We start from the raw sequence: 8597 nt of genomic DNA, 5'->3' as shown, positions 1-8597 counted from the left end.
CAGCCTGTCATCTGGCTTCCAACCTCAGATGGATGGGCAGACCGGGAGGGCCAACCAAGAGGTCAGGACAAAACTCTGCCTGTTCTATGAGTCTTATCCCACTAGATGGGCACACAATTTACCAATTTACTTGTCTCTTTCAGTTCTACTCTGTTTATGGTTTCCATCTACCAGGGTTCACCCTTCAAGAGTAAGTGTCATGTTTGACTTAAGGTGCCTAACCCACATGCAGAACACTCAGAGGCAGGAGAAAAGTTAAAAGGTTTATTGAAGTGTTTGAACACAATAAATGAACAGATCCAGGGGGGAACTCGCCTAGTCACGAGTGGGTTCTGAAAAGCACACAGAATTATCAGATCCAGGACTGGTCACGAGTGGGTTCTGAAAAGCACACAGAATTATCAGATCCAGGACTGGTCACGAGTGGGTTCACTGCTGAGGGGGACAGAGGAGTTAGTGGAGGTCCAGGTAATTTGCAGGTTGAGAGTGAGCAAGGCTGTACCTGTTCTGGAGTTGAGCAGAGCAGCAGAGGGGGGGAACCTTGAGGGTCCAGAGGCTGTCGGCAGGCTGAGGGCTTGGCAGAGGCAGAGCTTAATTTGAGTGTTGGCAGATAACAGATCTGAGTTTCCTTCCAGAATCTTCTGAGAGCGGGCAGGCAGAACTTTGACGGGAATAATTCTCCAGGGTTCTTCAGAGAACGGACAGGCACATAACTGGCAGAGAAACTCTTCTGGGTTTCAGGTTTCAGGCAGGTTCAATCTAGGAAGCAGAGAAGAGAGAACAGATCAGGTTCAGGTTATCAGGGAGTCAGAGGTTCCGACAGGCTGGTTGGCTCAGGCTTGCTAACCATTACTGGCAAACACTCTGGGGCTGGAGAGAAGTCCTCTGCCTCCTTAAATACAGATCTCCTGATGAGCAGATGAGCGACAGGTGGTGCAATCAGCTCCGGCTCCAGGAGATCTCATACGCCCTCTGGTGGAGAAAGTGGACAGACCTCCAGATCCCAACAGTAAGATTAAAAAGTCCCTTCTGCCAGACTCTTAGCCCTGAGATGCCAACGACTTTTGAGAAAGGCTAGGAAGGCTATTTGTGTCAGGAATTCAGTTTATGTGGGTTGTTTCTGTGTTTCCTTTTTTCCTCCACCAGGTGGTGCCCCGTCCTCATTGGGCCTCCCTGCACACCTGCAGCTTGTTGCTTCATTACCTGTTGGGGTGCTCTTAAGCTACTGTCTGCCACTACCTCGGGGCCAGAGTGTATGCCAGTTTTGGGAAGTCATTATACAAACTGAATTTTTCGGACCTTCTCTCCCTGGAAGTATCATCTGAGCTTCAAGCTGAGTTGAGGATTTAAACTGGAGGTTTGAATCAACTTCTCCTCAAGAGATCGTTTGAGCTTGACACTGAGCAAGGGATTCATCTCCACTTTGACCCGTTCAAGTACCGCAGGAAATCTGAGTGGCTGTCAGTTTCTCCGTTCACCAAGGAACAACCGCAGACTGAGTAAACCCTGTCCGCCCACCATCAAACAAGACAATCACTGGAACATCCCACACAGACTGGATTCCATAAAGGACACCTTTTTCTGGAGAAGTGAGTCTGCAACCTATTCCTACTCTTCAAGCCAAAGAATCTAATTTCCCACTGAGCCTGAACTAACCGCAGTGTCTTCCCCTCACCTTTCAGTTCCGGTTAAGAAGTGTTCAGAGCAGCACTGGACTAATCTCACTATACTAAATAAACCTGTTAAACTCTTCCCTGGTCTCTCTGTTTGGTCTTCTGCATTTGGGTCTGATCTTTAATTAAATCATGACAATTTGTCTGTTGTCCGAGGTCCATTCAGAATCAGAATCAGAAATTTTTAATAATCCCAGAGGGAAATTACTGTTGTTACACAGTCCTGTTACAGTTTTTATATATATATATATATATATATATATATATATATATATATATATATATATATATATATATATATATATATATATATATATATATATACTATATTGCCAAAAGTATTTGCTCACCTGCCTTGACTCACATATGAGCTTAAGTGACATCCCGTTCCTAATCCATAGGGTTCAATATGACGTCGGTCCACCCTTTGCAGCTAGAACAGCTTCAACTCTTCTGGGAAGGCTGTCCACAAGGTTTAGGAGTGTGTTTATGGGAATTTTTGACCATTCTTCCAGAAGCGCATTTGTGAGGTCGCACACTGATGTTGGACGAGAAGGCCTGGCTCTCAGTCTCCGCTCTAATTCATCCCAAAGGTGTTCTATCGGGTTGAGGTCAGGACTCTGTGCAGGCCATTCAAGTTCATCCACACCAGACTCTGTCATCCATGTCTTTATGGACCTTGCTTTGTGCACTGGTGCACAGTCATGTTGGAAGAGGAAGGGGCCAGCTCCAAACTGTTCCCACAAAGTTGGGAGCATGGAATTGTCCAAAATGTCTTGGTATGCTGAAGCATTCAGAGTTCCTTTCACTGGAACTAAGGGGCCAAGCCCAGCTCCTGAAAAACAACCCCACACCATAATCCCCCCTCCACCAAACTTTACACTTGGCACAATGCAGTCAGACAAGTACCGTTCTCCTGGCAACCGCCAAACCCAGACCCGTCCATCAGATTGCCAGATGGAGAAGCGCGATTCGTCACTCCAGAGAACGCGTCTCCACTGCTCTAGAGTCCAGTGGCGGCGTGCTTTACACCACCGCATCCGACGCTTTGCATTGCACTTGGTGATGTATGGCTTGGATGCAGCTGCTCGACCATGAAACCCATTCCATGAAGCTCTCTGCGCACTGTTCTTGAGCTAATCTGAAGGCCACATGAAGTTTGGAGGTCTGTAGTGATTGACTCTGCAGAAAGTTGGCGACCTCTTCGCACTATGCGCTTCAGCATCCGCTGACCCCGCTCCGTCAGTTTACGTGGCCTACCACTTCGTGGCTGAGTTGCTGTCGTTCCCAAACACTTCCATTTTCTTATAATACAGCTGACAGTTGACTGTGGAATATTTAGGAGCGAGGAAATTTCACGACTGGATTTGTTGCACAGGTGGCATCCTATCACAGTTCCACGCTGGAATTCACTGAGCTCCTGAGAGCGACCCATTCTTTCACAAATGTTTGTAAAAACAGTCTGCATGCCTAGGTGCTTGAATTTATACACCTGTGGCCATGGAAGTGATTGGAACACCTGATTCCAATAATTTGGATGGGTGAGCAAATACTTTTGGCAATATAGTGTATATATATATACACACATCCAACAACACAAGATAATAAAGATACACAAGATAATAAAGAAAATAACATTCACAGGCAACCAATCTTTACCGCCTGCCAGCACTGCAGTACCAGGTGGAAAAAAGGTGTAGCTCTCCACACGGGACCCTCAATTACGGCTGGAGAGCCAGACTTTGGCTCCTCAGTACATTGGTCCTTTCCCTATGGTAAAGTTTACAATGAAAATCCATCCTACCTTTCACGTGTCTCAGATCAAACAGGTCAAGACTTCTCGATTAATGGATGAATGTACCATTGGGCATTAAGATAAACTGTCCATAAACTATAACCATTTGTGCAGGTTTTTCAGTCATTTGGTGATTGCTGCACTGTGAAAAAATGCAATACATTTAATGGCCAGTACTGATGAAAATGAATAGTACATTGACTTTTCTAAAAAGAAAAAAACAAAAACAAGAAATACTTCACAGAAACAGGAAGCACCGTTTTTTTTTTTACATTCTTGGCCTTTGCTCTTTTCCAATCCCCTAGTTTTTGAACATTTCCATTACTGCTTTTTCAGTATCAGTATTCGCTTTTTCTTAGTAGGAATGATCAGAGATCAGTATGACTGCTGGAAACGTTTAAAGTTTGCTGAGGTGCGATAGAGTAGATTCTGCAAATTATCTTTAGATGTGAGGGTGTGTTTGCATGGTTGTTTGTCCTGTTTGTCTCTGTGTTGCCCTGCGACAGACTGGGTACCTGACCAGGGTGTACCCCCATGTCTTGCTCATTGACAGCTAAAGATAGGAACTACCACCACTCATGACCTCAGCAGGGATAAGCATAACGGAAAATGGATGGATGGATTGTTGGGTAGAGCCGAGCCAAATAAAGCAGTTGGAAAAGGGGCTTATTGTTAGTACTGCTTTTCAGCACTAATTAAATATTAATATTTCCCACTTTGCACTTTTTTGCAAGCTTCTAAGGTGGCTAACAATTTCCATTGCTACCATGGTTAACACTTTCTAGACATGAAAAAGTGGTAAAATCTGTATACAACATTTTCTTATGAGATTTTCACCATATGTGTAGAACAATCTTGATAATGGGAGGCTTTATAATCACAAATGTCTGTCTCCCATGCCCTGGTTTATCCCATTACAGGGAAGACACTTTTGGTTTCAGATCAAGATTTGTATGGGACGGCCACACTTCACTGAGAAGCTAAGGAATGACCGCTCACTACACCAGCTTCAGGCTGGGCAAATACTAATGAGCCCAACATACATTTGCAATGCACAGATCCAGCTGTGACATTGATCATCTGGTGATTTGTTGCAGCCAGAATAGTCTAGAGCTAAACTCTCTAATAAAAGTGGAAATGCACTGCCTGTGGCAGCTAAATACTTAAATAAAGCTGAAGGCATTGGTGGTGGACTTCTACTTTACCATCATTGGGTCCATCACCCTCTGGTACACTGCTGCCATCACCAGGGATAAGGACAGGCAGCAGGACTTTATCGCTGCTTCCTTCTCTTTAGGAACTATACACCTACTGAACCAGGAGGTTAGCAGCAAATAATACAGCTAAACCCCACCACCCTAGGCACAATTTGTTTTAGACTCTCTCCCCTGTCATGAAGCTGTAGTGCTGCAGGACCAGAACCTCCTGCCATAAAAACTTCTTCCTGCTACTAGCCAAATTAACAAGGCGCCCAATTTACACTTTACTGTTAATGGAAACTAATTCAAACGAACAAAAACACAGAACGTGTCTCAGCACATGGATATACACATACTATGCATACCTTTTAGCCTGACTTCATTCCAACATGGCAGTTTTTATATTTTGCCATAGTGCCAATCAAAGGAGAAATTATCATGTTGATGTGGTTAATGTGCACATAGTTCAGCTTCACTCATTTAGAATAACTTGAACTTGACAAGTACTCAATCTTCTGTTTTTGATGCCAATCAGTGTGATAGAGAACTGTCGACCAGTCACCTGTAAGAGCACAAGGAGAGTTGTTGAAAAGCTGGAGCAAAGACTCTTACACATTTTTCTTTCTGTGTTTTGTGACAGAGATCTTATCATTTTTGAAGGACTTTTTGGTTAAAGGCATATCCTTTTTAGTCATCAAACTATATCTGGCAGGTATTTCAGCTCCTTTGAGAAAAAGAGGCCAACATCAGCAACATCAGTGTGACTTGCTTCATGAGTCTTTCTTGTATCCCTTTTGAGCATCGGGTAGAATTTGAATGTTTGAAATACTTTGAGTTTTGATTATTTCCCATAAAGAAGCCTTAATGCTTCCTCTTCCCCCAGCCAACTTAAAATCATGTCCTGTCCGAGTACCAAACCTATGCTTTATGTAATTGTTGTTGTTTTTTTTTAACCCAACGTGATTGGTATAGATTTCTCTATTGCTGACTGTAATGTATCCTCCCTTTATTAACTTTAATTCAAGAGAGGAGCCAATATAACTCATAAGCTGGACACATACATTTGTGCCCAGCTTATGTTCTAAAAATTGATAAAGATAGGTCACAAGCCCATCTATGCCTTAGGTGAAGCCAGTTGTGGGACAGTCTTAGTCTAATTAGCTTTTTTCTCTGTATTGTAGGAGTAACTTTTTTCTCTGGATTTTTCTAACAGGGAGCCGCTGCACTATTTAGCTTCATACTGTGTCACTAAGGGGCTTTGGTCCTCCATGGCTCTTTTTTAGGGTGTGTCTATGAAGGAGATGTGAGCAGCTGCATGCTGGACATTTTTCCATATATTTATTAAATTTCATAGGCTAGATGTGACAGCACCAGTTTTTGCATAATACCTTCTCAGTGGAGGCTCTCATGATGTAACCCCTTACTGACTAGTCTCTGGGAACAGTTTTATGTTTTGTTTTTTAAGTTGAAATGAAGGCTGTTCCCCCCTGAAGTCACTTACACCTGGAGGTTTATTCACTGTACTTTTACCTACAGCCATCATCTTTAAATAATACTTCTTCTTATAGTAAATGTCTCTCAGAGGGTGCTCAGACTTTAACACTGTTTAATCTAGGTTTAGCAGAGAAATTTCACCAAATTAGATTTCTGGGCTCATTTTCTGGGAGTTGTTGCCAAGATAAAGAAGATATAGAAGATTGTTGGCCCAGTGGTAAGAACAGTGCGCTTGTGCACTTAGAAGGTTGCAAGTACCCGGTTTGATCCCCACAACCTGCACTCTGGGTCAGTGAGCAAGACCCATAACCCCACATTGCTCCCCAGGCACAATGTGGTGCCATCCCACTGCTCCCCAGAAAGGTTAGGTTAAAAGCAGAGTTGAGTTTTTTCAATGTTTTTTTTTATTATTAGGAAGACAATTAAATTAATATACCATGTGTCATACCAAGTCATTGTCTATCTGATGAGGTGTGACATTATTTGTTGTCCAGCCCTTCTCTATATGAGCACCTGCTTGCTCTTACTGCTATGGTAATAGACATGCGTTCCATTTTATCAAACCCTGTGAGTTATGCAATGTTGTGATTATTTTTATCTTGACAAAAGGTATCTATGAATCATCTAATCTGGCATCAAGTGATCTATGAGATGAAATTAAACATCAGAATTTATTTATTATACTATGGGTACGAAAAACTATAGTAAATGAAGAAGTAAACATGTCATTATATTCATCAACATGGGTATTTTAGGGTTTAACATGTCTTTTGATAAATAATAAGGATTTTTTCTCGAAAAGGTGTCTCACATTATTCCTTATGAAACATGAAACAAATATAGAATGGACATTTTTCCCATATATCTACTAAATATTGTATTGACCGCATTTTTTGATTGATAAGATTGTCTCGCCAAACCAGACTCTTGTTGTGGAAGAAAGGAAGCAGTGAGATCGATTAAAATTACAACTCCCATTATGTCAGCCCCAGGCTGAGGGTCTGTGCCCCTCCTGACAGCGACCTCCAGCCATTCAGAGGAGGAGTAAAGTCGTTTCGAATTTTGAATCTGTATACTTTTGTTATTTTCTAATCAAGAACCAGGTAAAAATTTGTAGAAGTCCGTTTTTTATTCCTTTACTGCATACTGTAGCTTGTTAATAGGAAGGACAATAACAGGTGATGTGCAGATCGTCAGAATGTATCGTTGTATATCAAAATATACAAATTTAGCACAAACTGTAAAGGTAATTTCTGGTAATTCTGGACTCCATTTGTTTTTCACTAGATCAAAACAATAAACAGTCTGGCCAAAACTTTTCTTAATTTTTCTACTTTAGTCAGATAGTCTTTAAAACATTTTGAGATTTATGAAAGCTTCATTTTCAAAGGGGCTGGCTTGTGCACTTCATATAAAAAAATACACATCTGAAACCAAAACAAAAATACCAAGGCCATATGAGTACTTCTAGCAATGAGGGAAGGAGCCAAATGGAATCAGTATGCTCCATAAAGCTCGTCAGCAGAGAGGAATCATCTTTTATCACCAGATAAAATGCATTTCTTTATTTTATTGAAGTAATGAAATTAATAACCTAATTATATTCTAACTTACCGAGATGCCCTAAAAGCCCCCCCATTAAAGTTTAGACAGGATGATTTGCTTGCCAATCAAGCACAGTAACAGTATGGTGATGAAAGTAGGTATTGATATTTGTGGAAAGTTACGTAGTCCTGCTGGAAAATAAAATCAGCATCTCCATAAACGTTGTTTGTTGAAGGAAATAATATGTTCTAAAGTTCCCAAGAGACTGTTGTGCTACTTTGAACCAACCATGTGACATGGCACACTAATCATCAATGATGGTGGAAACGTTCACACGAATCTCAGTCACTTGGACTCTTTACACTGTTTATGTACACTGTTAAAATGCAAAATATCCTTTCAAATAAAACATAAAAATCACAGTTTCAGACCTTGTAAATCTGGTTCAGAGTCTTGCATTAATTTATTTTCTTTTATTTTGCTTTTCTAAAGGGTTATCCATGTTGCTTCTTTGCTTCTCAATTTAAAGGTATAATAGAGGACCCGCCCACTGCACATGCACAACCTTGTACCCGCTCAGGAGAGCAAACGCTTATTAAATGCATGCAAGAGCATGCATGAGCCCATTTCTCCTCATGCACACTCTGTTTAAAAGTTGCTGTTTGCATATAAGCTTACTTTCAAAAAGAAGATTTCCAGTTTTCCCACTATGTCAGACTCACCACCTGTAAGTGAAAATGAGGACGAGCACGTAGGACCGCCTTATGTAAACATGATCGACAATTAGGAGGACCACTAATTTTGATGATCCACCCTGTAAGAACATCCTGCACTATACCTTTAAATGTTTTCCTTTCAATAAACTTTCCATTAATATGCTTTGATGCTGCA

General features: G+C 41.5%; 1 long non-coding RNA gene across 2 annotated transcripts; it reads right to left on the bottom strand.

Moving 5' to 3' along the window:
• Window positions 1–250: 250 nt before the first annotated feature.
• Window positions 251–747, bottom strand: LOC119789148. 2 transcript variants are annotated; one of them, XR_005281548.1, is made up of 2 exons: window positions 503–747; window positions 251–435 (listed from the first exon to the last, which is right to left on the bottom strand). It is a non-coding gene; the product is annotated as an uncharacterized LOC119789148 (long non-coding RNA). The 2 variants fall into 2 exon arrangements; XR_005281547.1 differs by having other exon boundaries at window positions 251–432.
• Between the last annotated feature and the right edge of the window lie 7850 nt (window positions 748–8597).

This window comes from Cyprinodon tularosa, unplaced genomic scaffold (genome assembly GCF_016077235.1).
Source record: "Cyprinodon tularosa strain WSP-4 unplaced genomic scaffold, ASM1607723v1 ctg332, whole genome shotgun sequence".
Lineage (NCBI taxonomy): Eukaryota > Metazoa > Chordata > Actinopteri > Cyprinodontiformes > Cyprinodontidae > Cyprinodon > Cyprinodon tularosa.
The sequence above is the reverse complement of the archived record's forward strand: the minus strand, read 5'-3'. Positions and strand labels throughout refer to the sequence as shown.